At 64.1% G+C, this 14548-nt stretch overlaps 1 long non-coding RNA gene across 1 annotated transcript; it reads left to right on the plus strand.

The window, feature by feature from the left end:
* Nucleotides 1-3972: 3972 nt before the first annotated feature.
* On the plus strand, nt 3973-5984 carry LOC137455946 (uncharacterized). The gene is made up of 3 exons (XR_010990934.1): nt 3973-4052; nt 4307-4372; nt 5907-5984. It is a non-coding gene; the product is annotated as an uncharacterized lncRNA (long non-coding RNA).
* The last annotated feature ends 8564 nt before the right edge of the window (nt 5985-14548 follow it).

Consider the following 14548-nt stretch of genomic DNA (forward strand, 5'->3'; position numbering starts at 1 on the left):
ACCGGCGTCCTGCCGAGACCGACCCTGTGCCCGGAGGGGCCGGGGCGCAATGGGCAGGCCGGGGGATGGGCGGTGCAGGGCCCTGGAGCGCCGGGCGGGCTGGGCGCTGGGCGCGGTGCTGGGCAGAGTGCTGGGTGCGGGGATGGGCACTGGGCGTAGTGCTGGGTGTGGTGCTGGGCGCAGTGCTGGCCACTGGGCGCGGCTCTGGGCGCGGCACTGGGTGCAGTGCCGGGCGCGGTGCTGGGCGCGGTGCTGGGCGCAGTGCTGGGCGCGGTGCTGGGCGCGGTGCTGGGCGCGGTGCTGGGCGCGGTGGTGGGTGCGGTGCTGGGCGCTGGGCGCAGTGCTGGGCAGAGTGCTGGGCGCGGTGCTGGGCGCTGGGCGCGGTGCTGGGTGCGGTGCTGAGCGCTGGGCGCAGTGCTGGGCGCTGGGCACGGTGCTGTGTGCGGTGCTGGGCAGAGTGCTAGGCGCAGCACTGGGTGGAGTGCTGGGCATGGTGCTGGGTGCGGTGCTGGGCGCGGTGCTGGGTGCTGGGCGCAGTGCTGGGTGCTGGGCGCAGCACTGGGTGGAGTGCTGGGCATGGTGCTGGGTGCGGTGCTGGGCGCGGTGCTGGGTGCTGGGCGCAGTGCTGGGTGGAGTGCTGGGCGTGGTGCTGGGCGTGGTGCTGGGCGCAGTGCTGGGCGCAGTGCTGGGTGCTGGGCGCAGTGCTGGGTGGAGTGCTGGGCGTGGTGCTGGGCGCAGTGCTGGGCGCGGTGCTGGGTGCTGGGTGCAGTGCTGGGCGCGGTGCTGGGTGCTGGGTGCAGTGCTGGGCGCAGTGCTTGGCGCTGGGCGCAGTGCTGGGTGGAGTGCTGGGCGCGGTGCTGGGTGCTGGGCGCAGTGCTGGGTGGAGTGCTGGGCGCGGTGCTGGGCACGGTGCTGGGTGTGGTGCTGGGCGCGGTGCTGGGTGCAGTGCTGGGCGCAGTGCTGGGTGCTGGGCGCAGTGCTGGGTGGAGTGCTGGGCACGGTGCTGGGCGCGGTGCTGGGCAGAGTGCTGGGTGCTGGGTGCTGGGCGCAGTGCTGGGTGGAGTGCTGGGCGTGGTGCTGGGCGCGGTGCTGAGTGCAGTGCTGGGTGCTGGGCGCAGTGCTGGGTGCTGGGCACAGTGCTGGGTGGAGTGCTGGGCGTGGTGCTGGGCGCGGTGCTGGGTGCAGTGCTGGGTGCTGGGTGCAGTGCTGGGTGCTGGGCGCAGTGCTGGGTGGAGTGCTGGGCACGGTGCTGGGCGCGGTGCTGGGCGCAGTGCTGGGTGCTGGGCGCAGTGCTGGGTGGAGTGCTGGGCACGGTGCTGGGCGCGGTGCTGGGCGCGGTGCTGGGTGCTGGGCGCAGTGCTGGGTGCTGGGCGCAGTGCTGGGCGCAGTGCTGGGTGCTGGGCGCAGTGCTGGGTGGAGTGCTGGGCACGGTGCTGGGCGCGGTGCTGGGCGCGGTGCTGGGTGCTGGGCGCAGTGCTGGGTGCTGGGCGCAGTGCTGGGTGGAGTGCTGGGCATGGTGCTGGGCGCGGTGCTGGGCGCGGTGCTGGGTGCTGGGCACAGTGCTGGGCGCAGTGCTGGGCGCTGGGCGCAGTGCTGGGCGCAGTGCTGGGCGCGGTGCTGGGTGCTGGGCACAGTGCTGGGTGCTGGGCGCAGTGCTGGGTGCTGGGCACAGTGCTGGGCGCAGTGCTGGGCAGAGTGCTGGGTGCTGGGCACAGTGCTGGGTGGAGTGCTGGGCGCGTTGCTGGGCGCGGTGCTGGGTGCAGTGCTGGGCGCAGTGCTGGGTGCAGTGCTGGGTGCAGTGCTGGGCGCAGTGCTGGGTGCTGTTCGCGGTGCTGGGTGCAGTGCTGGGCGTGGTGCTGGGCGCAGTCTGGGTGCGGTGCTGGGCGCGGTGCTGGGCAGAGTGCTGGGTGCGGTGCTGGGCGCTGGGCGCGGTGCTGGGCGCAGTGCTGGGCGCAGTGCTGGGCGTGGCGCTGGGCACTGGGCGCAGCGCTGGGTGCGGTGCTGGGCGCGATGCTGGGCGCGGTGCTGGGCGCGGTGCTGGGCTCAGTGAGTGTCTCGGGCAGGGGGAGCTCGGGGCAGAGCCTGCCGCCTCCAGCATGGACACCGACCTGGGTGATGTGCTTGGGAACTGCACCGGCCGGAGCTGGACCCCGGCGATGACAACGATGAATTGAGCAGAGTTGAAAGATCTGGATGAGGCAAGGGGTGGGGGTCGGATGGGATGGGATGGGATGGGGGCAGCATCCCAGGGGAGGCTGGTGCAGACTCATCCTGCCCTGTAGCCCCCACGGGAGCAGGGCTGAGCCCTCGCTCTGCACAAGCTGCCAGGCATCCCTGTCCCTGCCAGGCTCTGGTTCTGCAGCGAGGCTCTGCCCACTGCTGGAGTTTGAGTCCTGCAGACCAGAGTGGACTTGGTCCTGCCAAGCATGGTTCCAACTGGCCCTTCTGTAGCTTAGGCTGGGTTTGGTGCTCCTTGGCTGGGTTTGATGCTCACTGCCTGGGTTCGGTGCTCCCTGTCTGGGTTTGGTGCTCCCTATCTGGGTTTGGTGCTCCCTGGCTGGTTTGTGTCTCTTTTACTGAGCCTGTATCCTCGAACAGCCTGCACTGGTTGCTGGGTGCAGGGCTCTGCATCCTCCCTGGGCAGTGCCTCTGTGTGCTGCCTTCTGGCTGGGCATGACCAAGGCTGAGCTGCCCTCGGGGCTCCCTGGGCCCTTTCCATCCTCCACTTGCTGACCAGTCAGAGCTCTGTCCAGGTGCTGAAGGTCATCTCCAGGCACAGAGGCCAAGAGCAGCAGCTCCCTGTGTGCAGACAGAGCCAGCCTGGGCCTCCCTCTGCTGTCCCCAAGGATCCTCTTGGGTCCTTTTCCTTTGCAGCCACATCTTTGCCCCGGAGCTGTTGTTCACCTGGTTGGTTGCTGGTGTGCTGAGGACCTGAGTGGGACAGCTGCTGCCCAGGGCTGTCCCCTGGTGCTCTTGGTCTGTTCCTTGAGCAGAGAGGCTTTAGACACAGCCAGGTAGAGCCCAAAGAGCAGCCCCTGGGGCTCTCAGTCCATCAGCTGCACTCTTCATGACCTGCAGCTCTCCTGAGCCTTGTGTCCTCTGCTGCTTCTGTCTGGGATGGATTCCTCTTGGTCCTCTTTGTGGCCTCAGTGGTTAGGGTGGGGCCCAGAGAAGTCCTTGTGAGGCTGTGGCAGAAAGCTGTGAGCAAGGCATCGATTTCCCATTTAGCCTTGTTTGGAGAGCAGTGGGAAGCTTTCAATCAGCACTGCTATTGATCTGGCTGTCCTTTAGCTCTTCATCAAAGAGTTGGCCGTTGAGAAGGTCCCAGGTGAGTGAGCTCAGGGCTGTGTCAAAGGAGATTCTCTGGCAGCCTTTGGTTTTGGCAGAGCTGCAGCAGTGGGGCCCTGGTTGAGAGGCTCCTGTTCTGTGCCAGGGCCATTCAGGTGTCGCTGAGGAGCTTTGGGCCAGGGTCCTGCAGGAGTGACTGAGCCATCCTTGGCCAGCTGAGCTGCTGATCCTAAGGCCTGTCAGTTCCCTTGCTGCTCCCTGCAGCCCCTGAGGAGCTCTCTGCTGCGGTGCCTGAGCCCAGCAGGTCTGCAGGGCCCTGTGGCTGCCTCTGCGGCCCCGGGGGGGGCTGGTTCCCAGCTCTGTGCCATACCTGGGGGCCTGCCCCTGTGTGAGTGGAAGCTCTGCAGCACCTGAGGCTGCCTAGGAGGGAAGCAAAAGCTTCCCTAGTTCTGCCTTGCTGGCATCTTTGCCAGCTCCATATCCTCCACCCACTGCCATCTGCCAAGGCCTCCAACTCTCTGCTCCTCCGCGCCTGGGAGTAGGATTCTGCCAACGCAGGGCAGCGGCAGAGCGAGAGCTGGGAGGGGGCTCAGGGGGCACCTTGGAGAGGGAGCCAGGCTGCAGCAGCACCTCCTTTTCTTAGACACAGCAGAAGGCTCCAACAGCCTTTTGTCTTTGGTTCCTGCAGCTTCCTGGCAGACCTGATGGACAACTCGGAGCTGATCCGGAACGTGACTCTGTGCGGGCACCTGCACCACGGCAAGGTACCGGGGTGCCCCCCGTGCGGTGGGCAGCGGGCAGGGGCTGGGCCAGGCTTCTGCCACCGCCCCCCGGGGCTCAGCAGCAGCCTCTGCCGCCCCTCTGCCGGCCTGGGCACCCCCAGGGAGGTTTTCCTCCGGCCCCGCCGTGGCCCGGAGGAGCAGCCCAGCGCGGTGGCGGTGCTGGAGGGGAGGCCTTGTGCCTGTCCCTGCCTGTGTGACCTGAGCCCCCTCCTGCCCCCGGGGCTGCTGTTTTCCAGACCTGTTTTGTCGACTGCCTGATAGAGCAAACCCACCCAGAGATCCGGAAGCGCTACGACCAGGACGTGAGTGAGCAGCGGGGGCCTCCCGCCCGGGGGGCACGGGGTGGCCTTGGCAGGTGGAGGGAGGGTGGCTGTAGGTGGGGAAAGTGTGGTTTGAGGATGAGGAGCGGTGGGACTGGGGAGCCAGAGCTTGCTGAGCTGGGTGCTGAGCCCCTGGAGTGCAGGCTGGGGGAGTGCAAGCTCAGGAGCCTGGCCTCAGCTGCCAGGAAGCAGCCAGGCTGCTCCCAGCCTCAGCCTGTGCCCAAGCAGAGGCACCATTATCAGCTGGCACTGTTAAGCCTTTGGCACTGGTACTCCTGAGGCACCAGGCTGGCTGCCCATCCCCTGGCCCTGTGCCTGCTGCCCACCCTCCCTCCCCACAGAGCTGCAGCCATCCACACAGGAGTCACCCAGCCATGGAGGGGTCCCCAAACCCACAGGGAGGGCCCCAGGGCAGCACTCACTTGGGCACTGAGAGGGCATCCTGCTGGTTCACCAGGCCCTGGCTGTGCTGCCAGTGAGGGGGCTCCAGGCCCCTGCAGCCCAAGGGCCCAGGGCACACCTGGTAGGTGCCATCGAGGTCAGGGCCTGGGGGCCGGGGCAGGGCACAGCCCTTGGGAGCTGCCAGCGGCACCCAGGGCAGGCAGCTCCGGGAGAGCCTCCCCGGGCACAGCCTGGAGCTGCAGGGCCAGGCTGGCAGGGACACAGGGGCTGCTGGGGCAGGGGCTGGGGGGCAGGGGCTGGAGGGGCTCTGTGCTGCCCTGGCAGCCTCTGCTGGCTTCCCACACCTCCAGTTGCATCTCACCCACAGGTAGAGGCTGCAGGGAGATGCCAGCTGGGAAGAAGTTGGCATCTCAGGCAATCTTCTTCCCTTCTTCATGGGGCTGAAAGCCATCGGTGAGGCTACAGCCAGGCTGACTCAGATGCACCCCAGAGGAGTAACCAACAGGAGGAAAAGGAAGGCTCAGAAGTGCTGCTGTGGTCTCCTGCAGCAGAAATGTCCCTTCCCTCCCAGCTGACTGGCACAGGCTGCTGAGCTCCTCTGAGACATGAGCTGCTCACAGCCCCTGCCATGCCCTGGGCTACCAGAGCTGCTACCAGGGCCTGACCAGCCCTGGGCAGAACCTGCTGGGTGCCAGAACAGAAGAAACTTCTCTCCCTGCCCTGTGCCCACAGATAGCAACTGCCCCCTCCCCCCTTCCAGTCCCCAGGCCTGCATCAGACCCTAAGCCAGAGGAGAGAGCACAAACCTGCACCCTCAGCAGCACAGCCCTGCTGGCTCCTCTGGGCTGGCCTGGCCCTGCTGACCTCTGCAGCCCTCCCTGGGGATGAAGCCTGCTCCTGGCTTGCAGCAGCCTCCTGAGGGGCCAGGGGCTGCAGTTGCTCACAGGCCAGGTCAGGAGTGAGGAGGCTGCCAGCCTTGTGCAGGGACTACTGGGAGCCCTGCCAGGGCAGGACCTGGGGGAGCTGAGGCAGGAGGAAAGACTTTTTGGAGGCCATTTGAGTACAAAGGAGAAGACAAGACAAAAATTTGAGTTGTTTTTTTTTCTCTCCCCAGGACTGGAGCAAGGGAGGAGCCCTGAGACCAGCGTTCATTAACAGAGCAGGGAACAGCCACGGGCAGAGGAGAGCTTCCTGCAGCCAGCCCAGGGCCAGGGTCCCTGCCAGGCTGTGCAGACAAGGCAGAGCTCATTCCCCTCCCTGCTTCACCGTCCTTCAGTCCAAGCTGTTTTCTCCTCCCAGCCTCTCTAATTTAGCAGGGGCAGGAGCAGTGCCCAAGCCCTCCCCTGCTCTCAGGGTCCCCTTCCCCCTGAACAAGCCCAGCAGCCCTGTGCCCCCAGCTCTCAGCAGGAGCTCTTTCCTCTTCCTTTTTCATCTCATTTCCCTGCCCCCATCTTTCAGCAGCTTCTCTGAAGTGTCACCCCCGGAGCAGGATACCCTCTGCTAGAGAGTCTCATTCCCTGTCCCCATGATCAGCCCTCGCTGCTTCTTGCCCCTCACTGGCGGCTCCTGGAGCTGTTGGGTGCCGATGCCGACAGGAGCCCTGCCTGCCAGGTGGGCACAGGGGCGGCAGCAGCCTCCAGCCGCTGGCCGAGGGCGCCGGAGAGCCAGGAAGAGCCTCCTGCGGTGCCAGCGCCCGGCCCGGAGCAGGGCGAGACAGGAGCGCAGCTGCTGCCCGCTCGGAGCTGCCTGGCAGCAGGGAGGGATCCTGCAGCTGCTCCTCTGAAGCCTCAGCCGTGAGGCCAAGCTGGGAGCTGGGATTGAGCAGCCTGGGGAAGCTCTTTAGAAGGCTTCTGGAGTCAAGCCCCAGCTCTGCTGAGCCCACCCAGAGCAGGGGCAGACGGGGCAGGAGCTCCTGCAGGGACCAGAGCAGGCTGCCAGGTCCCAGCAGAGCAGGTGTAGCCATCGAGGAGAGTGTCGACCATCTGCCGGGTGGTGTGCTGGAGCACCTCCTCCTGGGGGACCTGCTCAGCACAAACCCGCTCCAAGAGGAACTTCGGAGGTTTCCCTGGGTTCTGGCTGCGGCCAGCAGGCAGCACACCGCCGGCGGCACCAGCAGAGCCCTCAGGGTCGAACAGGAGGGTGTGGTGGTCGAGCACCCTCAGCACCGGGTGCCGCCTGGCTCCCTCGCCGGGGGCCGGGGGTCGCACTCGCCCCATGACGGCCACGGTGCCCTCCTGGCGAGGAGGGACCAGCACCATGGGCAAAGGGGAACTGGGCTGAGGGCACAGCACTGGGCTGAGGCACAAAGCTTGCTGGAGGCACAGCACTGGTTCCAGAGTGTGCTGGAACACCTCCTGCATGCCCTGCTTGTCACAAACCCAGCTGAAGAAGGTCTTGGGGTCTTTGCCCTGCTGCTTGGCGCTGTGAGTGGGCAGCACACTGCTGGAGGGACCACCAGACTCCTCCACGTGGAAGATGAGGAGGTTCTGGTTGGCAGCTTTCAATACTGGGTGCTGTGTGCCCAGCTCATGCTCGCTGGGGGCAGGAGGCTGCACTCACACCATGACAGCCACAGTGCCCTCCCGAGGGGGGGGACCAGCACCATGGGGACAGGGGAGCTAGGCTGAGGGCACTGTGCTGGCTGGAGACACAGCACTGGTTCCAGGATGGTGCTGGTTGGAGGCAGAGCACTGGATGGAGGCAGAGCACTGGATGGAGGCACAGCAGTGGTTGGAGGCACAGCAGTGGATGGAGGCACTGCAGTGGTTGGAGGCACAGCAGTGATTGGAGGCACTGCACTGGATGGAGGCAGAGCACTGGATGGAGGCACAGCAGTGGTTGGAGGCACAGCACTGGATGGAGGCACAGCAGTGGTTGGAGGCACAGCACTGGATGGAGGCACAGCACTGGATGGAGGCACAGCAGTGGTTGGAGGCAAAGCAGTGGATGGAGGCACAGCAGTGGTTGGAGGCACAGCAGTGGTTGGAGGCACAGCACTGGATGGAGGCACAGCAGTGAATGGAGGCACAGCAGTGGTTGGAGGCACAGCACTGGATGGAGGCACAGCACTGGATGGAGGCACAGCAGTGGTTGGAGGCACAGCACTGGATGGAGGCACAGCACTGGATGGAGGCACAGCAGTGGTTGGAGGCACAGCACTGGTTCCAGGATGGTGCTGGTTGGAGGCAGAGCACTGGATGGAGGCAGAGCACTGGATGGAGGCAGAGCACTGGTTGGAGGCACAGCAGTGGTTGGAGGCACAGCAGTGGATGGAGGCACAGCAGTGGATGGAGGCACAGCAGTGGTTGGAGGCACAGCACTGGATGGAGGCACAGCACTGGATGGAGGCACAGCAGTGGTTGGAGGCACAGCACTGGATGGAGGCAGAGCACTGGATGGAGGCAGAGCACTGGATGGAGGCACTGCAGTGGTTGGAGGCACAGCAGTGATTGGAGGCACTGCACTGGATGGAGGCACAGCAGTGGTTGGAGGCACAGCACTGGATGGAGGCACAGCAGTGGTTGGAGGCACAGCAGTGGATGGAGGCACAGCAGTGGTTGGAGGCACAGCAGTGGTTGGAGGCACAGCACTGGATGGAGGCACAGCAGTGGTTGGAGGCACAGCAGTGGTTGGAGGCACAGCACTGGATGGAGGCACAGCACTGGATGGAGGCACAGCAGTGGTTGGAGGCACAGCAGTGCTTTAGGGACAGCACTGGATGGAGGCACAGCACTGGATGGAGGCACAGCAGTGGTTGGAGGCACAGCACTGGATGGAGGCACAGCACTGGATGGAGGCACTGCACTGGATGGAGGCACAGAAGTGGTTGGAGGCACAGCAGTGGATGGAGGCACAGCAGTGGTTGGAGGCACAGCAGTGCTTTAGGGACAGCACTGGTTGACGAACACCTGAGGACACAACTCTGGGCTAGAAAGTCCTGAGCCTTCTGACAGGAGAAAAAGGTCAGCCAGGGAGGGGAAGCAGTGGAGGAGGGGACTGAGGCTGGACAAAGCCTTGCCCCCCCCTGCCCTGGAGCCAGCTGGGGGGTTGGACCTGATGATCTCCTGAGGTCCCTTGCAAGCCCTCACATTCTGTGACTCTCTGAAGCCTTTGCTTTCAGCTCTGGGTTAAAGATGTTTTGACTTCTGAAGGAAAAAAATCAATTCCAGTGAGTGCTGACTCCCTGCAGGAGTTTCTCTGGGCTTTGGTTGTTTTTTTTTCAGCCCAGCCCAGAGCTGTGAGCCAATGTTTGTGCCTGCCAGAGCTATGGTGCATACCCTCCACAGAGGATCCCTGGCATCTCTGCAGGCTGTAGGTGGCCACCTGCTTGGTGCTCAGCACGGAGCAGGCCTTGCCCAGGGGGCTCAGCCCCACTCCTTTTCCCCAGGATGTGGGTTGGGGGTTTCAGCTTTCACAAGAGGAATCCTGCTGGCCAGGGAGGCTGCCCCGAGGCTCCCAGTGCTGCTCAGCTCCTTGAGCCGTGCCAGAGATGTTGCCCAGGGCTCAGTGCTGCTCCAGTCCTGTTCAACATCTTCCTCAGGGAGCTGCACCCTCAGGCAGTTTGCTGATGACACCCAGCTGGAGCAGTGGCTGAGCCCTGCCTGGCTGTGCTGGCACTCAGGGAGCCCTGGAGAGCTGGGCACTGGGAAGCTCAGGAAGCTCAGCAAGGGCAAGGGCAGGGTCCTGCCCCTGGGGAGGAGCAACCCCTGCAGGGGCTGCTGAGCTGCTGGAGAGCAGCTCCATGGAGCAGGAGCTGGGAGTGCTGGGGGCCAAGTTCCCCCTGAGCCAGCAGTGTGCCCTTGTGGCCAGGAGAACAAATGCAGTGTGCTCAGCAGGGCAAGGGAGGCTCTCCTCTCCCTCTGCTCTGCCCTGGTGAGGCCACATCTTGGAGTCCTGGGTCCAGTTCTGGGCTCCCCAGTTCAAGAGGCACAGGGAACTGCTGCAGAGGGGAGGCTCTGAAGATGCTGAGAGGCCTGGAGCAGCTCTGGGAGGAGCAAAGGCTGAGAGCCCTGGGGCTGAGAGGCTGGAGAAGAGCAGCCCCAGAGGGGAGCTGAGCAATGCTCAGCAAGAGCTAAAGGCTTCGGGGCAAGAGGCTGGGGCCAGGCTCTGCTCAGTGGTGCCCAGGGACAGGCCAAGGGGCAATGGGCACAAACTGGACCCCAGGAGGCTCCTGGACTTTGAGGCTGCTGGAGGCCTGGAGCAGGCTGCCCAGAGAGGTTGTGGAGTCTCCTTCTCTGCAGAGCTCCCAACCCCCCCTGGCCATTGTGCCCTTCGGCAAGCTGCTGTGGGAGCCCTGCTGGAGCAGGGGGTTGGGCTGGATGGTCTCCAGAGGTCTCTCCCAGCCCCTCCATGCTGGCATTCAGGGATTCTGTGGTGATGGGTGACAGAACCTTGGCAGGCTGCAGAGCTGAGCCAATGCCAGTCTTAGGAAGTCCTACAAAGCTAAGTTCAACCTCCTGATACCAGCCCAGGCTGGGGATGAAGGGCTGGAGAGCAGCCCTGTGGAAAAGGGCTTAGGGGGATGTGGGGGGGTGAAAAGCTGGACAGGAGCCAGCCCAGCCCCAGGCCTCTCCTGGGCTGAGCCCCAGCAGTGTGGGCAGCAGGGGCAGGGAGGGGCTTCTGCCCTCTGCTGTGCCCTGCTGAGACCTCCCCTGCAGTGCTGGGGCAGCTCTGGAGCCCTCAGCATAGACAGGGAGCTGGAACTGTTATGGCAGGGCCAGAGAAGGGCTTTGCCTTAGGGCATGGCACTGAGCCTCTGTCCTCTGCTGACTGAGCTGGCTTTGGGCTCCCAAGGGACCTCAGCACCTCGGCTAACCCCCAACAACCCAGAGCCTGGCAGCAGGGCACATCATGGGCACACCCTGAGCACATGGCAGGCACACCCTGGGCACGTGGTGGGCACATCAGCAGAAGCAGGGCACTGCTGTTCTCTGCACTGCTCCTCTGGTGCCCCTTAGTGCATCGGCTCAGTGCAAGGTGGGCTGCAAAGCCGCAGCCAGAGGCTGCCCATGAGGGATTGCCCCCCCCGGCCACCACCATCCCAGATGCCAGCTGTGGGCAGCACCCAGGCTAACATCTCCTGCCCCGGGAATGCCCCCCCTGGAGCAGGTGACCGCAGGGCCTGCTCAGCACCAGGGGGGGAGGAGGACAGAGGGGATAAGGGATGGCAGGCGGGCGGCATCCAAGAGCCAGCCCCGAGGGCTCCTGGGGTGTGAGCAGGGCTGCCCTGGTGCTCCGGGGTCAGCAGCGAAAGCAAAGAGGGGCTGGGGGTGAGCGCAGGTACAGCTGTGCACACACAGGTGCACACACACATGTGCACACACACACATGTGCACACACACAGGTGCACACACACATGTGCACACACACACATGTGCACACACACAGGTGCACACACACAGGTGCACACACACACACACGTGCACGCACACACGTGCGCACACACACAGGTGCACACACACACACATGTGCGCACACACACAGGTGCACACACACACACACATGCACGCACACAGGTGCACACACACATGTGCACACACACAGGTGCACACACACACACACATGCACGCACACACGTGCGCACACACACAGGTGCACACACACACGTGCACAGACACACACGTGCACACACACACTCACAGGTGCACACACACAGGTGCACACACACATACAGGTGCACACACACACGTGCACACACACACTCACGGGTGCACACACACACAGGTGCACACACACACTCACAGGTGCACACACACATGTGTACACACACAGGTGCACACACACATACAGGTGCACACACACACACGTGCACACACACACTCACGGGTGCACACACACAGGTGCACACACACATACAGGTGCGCACACACACACGTGCACACACACTCACGGGTGCACACACACATGTGTACACACACAGGTGCACACACACACACGTGCACACACACACTCACAGGTGCACACACACATACAGGTGCACACACACATACAGGTGCACACACACACACGTGCACACACACACTCACAGGTGCACACACACATGTGTACACACACACACACGTGCACACACACACACACAGGTGCACACACACAGGTGCACACACACACACGTGCACAGACACACAGGTGCACACACACACACACACACAGGTGCACACACACAGGTGCACACACACAGGTGCACACACACGTGCACACACACACAGGTGCACACACACACAGGTGCACACACACATGTGCACACACACAGGTGCACACGCATATGCACAGACACGTGCACACACACACGTGCACACACAGGTGCACACACATGTGCAGAATCACACATCTGCCCACACATGTCTGCACACTCACATGTGCATATGCACACACACGCACACTCACGTGCACACTCACACGTGCACACACGTGCACACACACACGTGTACACACGTGCACACACAGACATGCACACACGCAGGTGCACACACACATGTCTGCACACTCACACGTGCATATGCACACACATGCATATGAACACTCATGTGCACACTCATGTGCACATACTCACATGTGTGCACACATGCATATGCACACACACATGCACACCCATTCACACTCACGTCCACTCACACCTCTGCACACTCACACATGTGTACACACACACTCGTGCACACTCATGTGTGCACTCACACTCACATGCATGTGCAGAATCACATGCATGTGCACACACTCCCACATGTACACACTCATAGTCTCATGTGTGCACACATGTGTGCACACTCTCACACGTATTCACTTTCAAATGTGCACACTCACACTCTCACACATGCACACTCACACACACACGTGTGCACATTCCCCTCCTCCCCACGGCCTGCTCCCCACACCAAGCCCTGGCACAAGCAGTTCAGCACCAGCCGCTGAGCCCTGTGTGCCTGGCAGTCTGGGCACTGTATGGGCAGGCTGGCAGTGTGGGCAGGCTGGCAGTGCGAGCAGGCAGGCAGTGTGAGCAGGCTGGCAATGCAGGCAGTGTGGGCAGGCTGGCAGTGCAGGCAGCGTGGGGCAGCTCAGACAGGCTGGCAGTGCAGGCAGTGTGAGCAGGCTGGCAGTGCAGGCAGTGTGGGCAGGCTGGCAGTGCAGGCAGTGTGGGGCAGCTCGAGCAGGCAGGCAGTGCAGGCAGTGTGGGCAGGCTGGCAGTGCAGGCAGTGTGGGGCAGCTCGGGCAGGCTGGCAGCGTGGGCAGGCTGGCAGTGCAGGCAGTGTGGGGCAGCTCGGGCAGGCTGGCAGTGTGAGCAGGCTGGCAGTGCAGGCAGTGTGGGACAGCTCAGGCAGGCTGGCAGTGTGGGCAGGATGGCAGTGCAGGCAGTGTGGGACAGCTCAGGCAGGCTGGCAGTGTGGGCAGGATGGCAGTGCAGGCAGTGTGGGACAGCTCAGGCAGGCTGGCAGTGTGGGCAGGCTGGCAGTGCAGGCAGTGTGAGCAGGTTGGCAGTGCAGGCAGTGTGAGCAGGCTGGCAGTGCAGGCAGTGTGGGGCAGCTTGGGCAGGCTGGCAGTGAGAGCAGGCTGGCAGTGCAGGCAGTGTGGGACAGCTCGGGCAGGCTGGCAGTGTGAGCAGGCTGGCAGTGCAGGCAGTGTGGGACAGCTCAGGCAGGCTGGCAGTGTGAGCAGGCTGGCAGTGCAGGCAGTGTGGGGCAGCTCAGACAGGCTGGCAGTGCAGGCAGTGTGGGACAGCTCGAGCAGGCAGGCAGTGCAGGCAGTGTGGGCAGGCTGGCAGTGCAGGCAGTGTGGGGCAGCTCGGGCAGGCTGGCAGTGTGAACAGGCTGGCAGTGCGAGCAGGCTGGCAGTGCAGGCAGTGTGGGACAGCTCGGGCAGGCTGGCAGTGTGAGCAGGCTGGCAGTGCAGGCAGTGTGGGGCAGCTCGGGCAGGCTGGCAGTGTGAACAGGCTGGCAGTGCGAGCAGGCTGGCAGTGCAGCAAGTGTGGGGCAGCTCGGGCAGGCTGGCAGTGCAGGCAGTGTGGGGCAGCTCGGGCAGGCTGGCAATGTGAGCAGGCTGGCAGTGTGGGCAGGCTGGCAGTGTGGGCAGGCTGCTCATTAAGTAGCTGAAGCCTCCCAAGCCCTTCCTACCCGCAGGTCTGTACAAGCGCCGCAGGTCGCCGCCGCAGGTCGCCGCTGCAGGTCGCCGTCGCAGGTCGCCGCCGCAGGTCACCGCCGGGGCTGAGGACTCTGTGTGCTCTCTTCTTAAGCACCGGAGGGGTCTGATCCTGACCGGCCGCGGGCACGGCCCCGCTCCCACAGGCACTGAGTTTCGGGGGTATTTCCCCCTCCCCCCCACCTCCTTTGCCCTGCGGAGCCCTCCCCCGGCAGGGGCTGGGCGCCAGGCGCTGTCCCTGGGCGGCTGGAAGGGGCTTTGGTGGGGCTGGAGCCGGCTCAGTCGTGGGCGCCTTTGTGCCAGGCACCACTGCTGGCAAACGAGGAGGATGGACCCAGGGCAGAGATGGGCACTGAGACAGTGCCAGCCCTGACCCTGTGAACCACAAACGGGGTTATGGCCAGAGCCTAAGGATAAACCAGGCAGGGATGTCTGGGGGACAAGAGGACATAAGGGACACAAGGGGAGTGCCACAAGAAGCAGCTGGGAGACAGGGCTGGGGCAGATCCTAGGAGCTGGCAGGGAGAGGGCAGCCCGTGGCTGGGAAAGGCTCCTGGCACAGAAGATGCAGCCAGGCCCTGTTCAACCACAGCCACCAGTGCTGTGCCACAGCCTCCACTACTGGGCAAG

This window comes from Melanerpes formicivorus, unplaced genomic scaffold (genome assembly GCF_026170545.1).
Source record: "Melanerpes formicivorus ecotype bairdi unplaced genomic scaffold, bMelFor1.0.p_v2 SCAF_113, whole genome shotgun sequence".
Classification (NCBI taxonomy): Eukaryota; Metazoa; Chordata; class Aves; order Piciformes; family Picidae; genus Melanerpes; species Melanerpes formicivorus.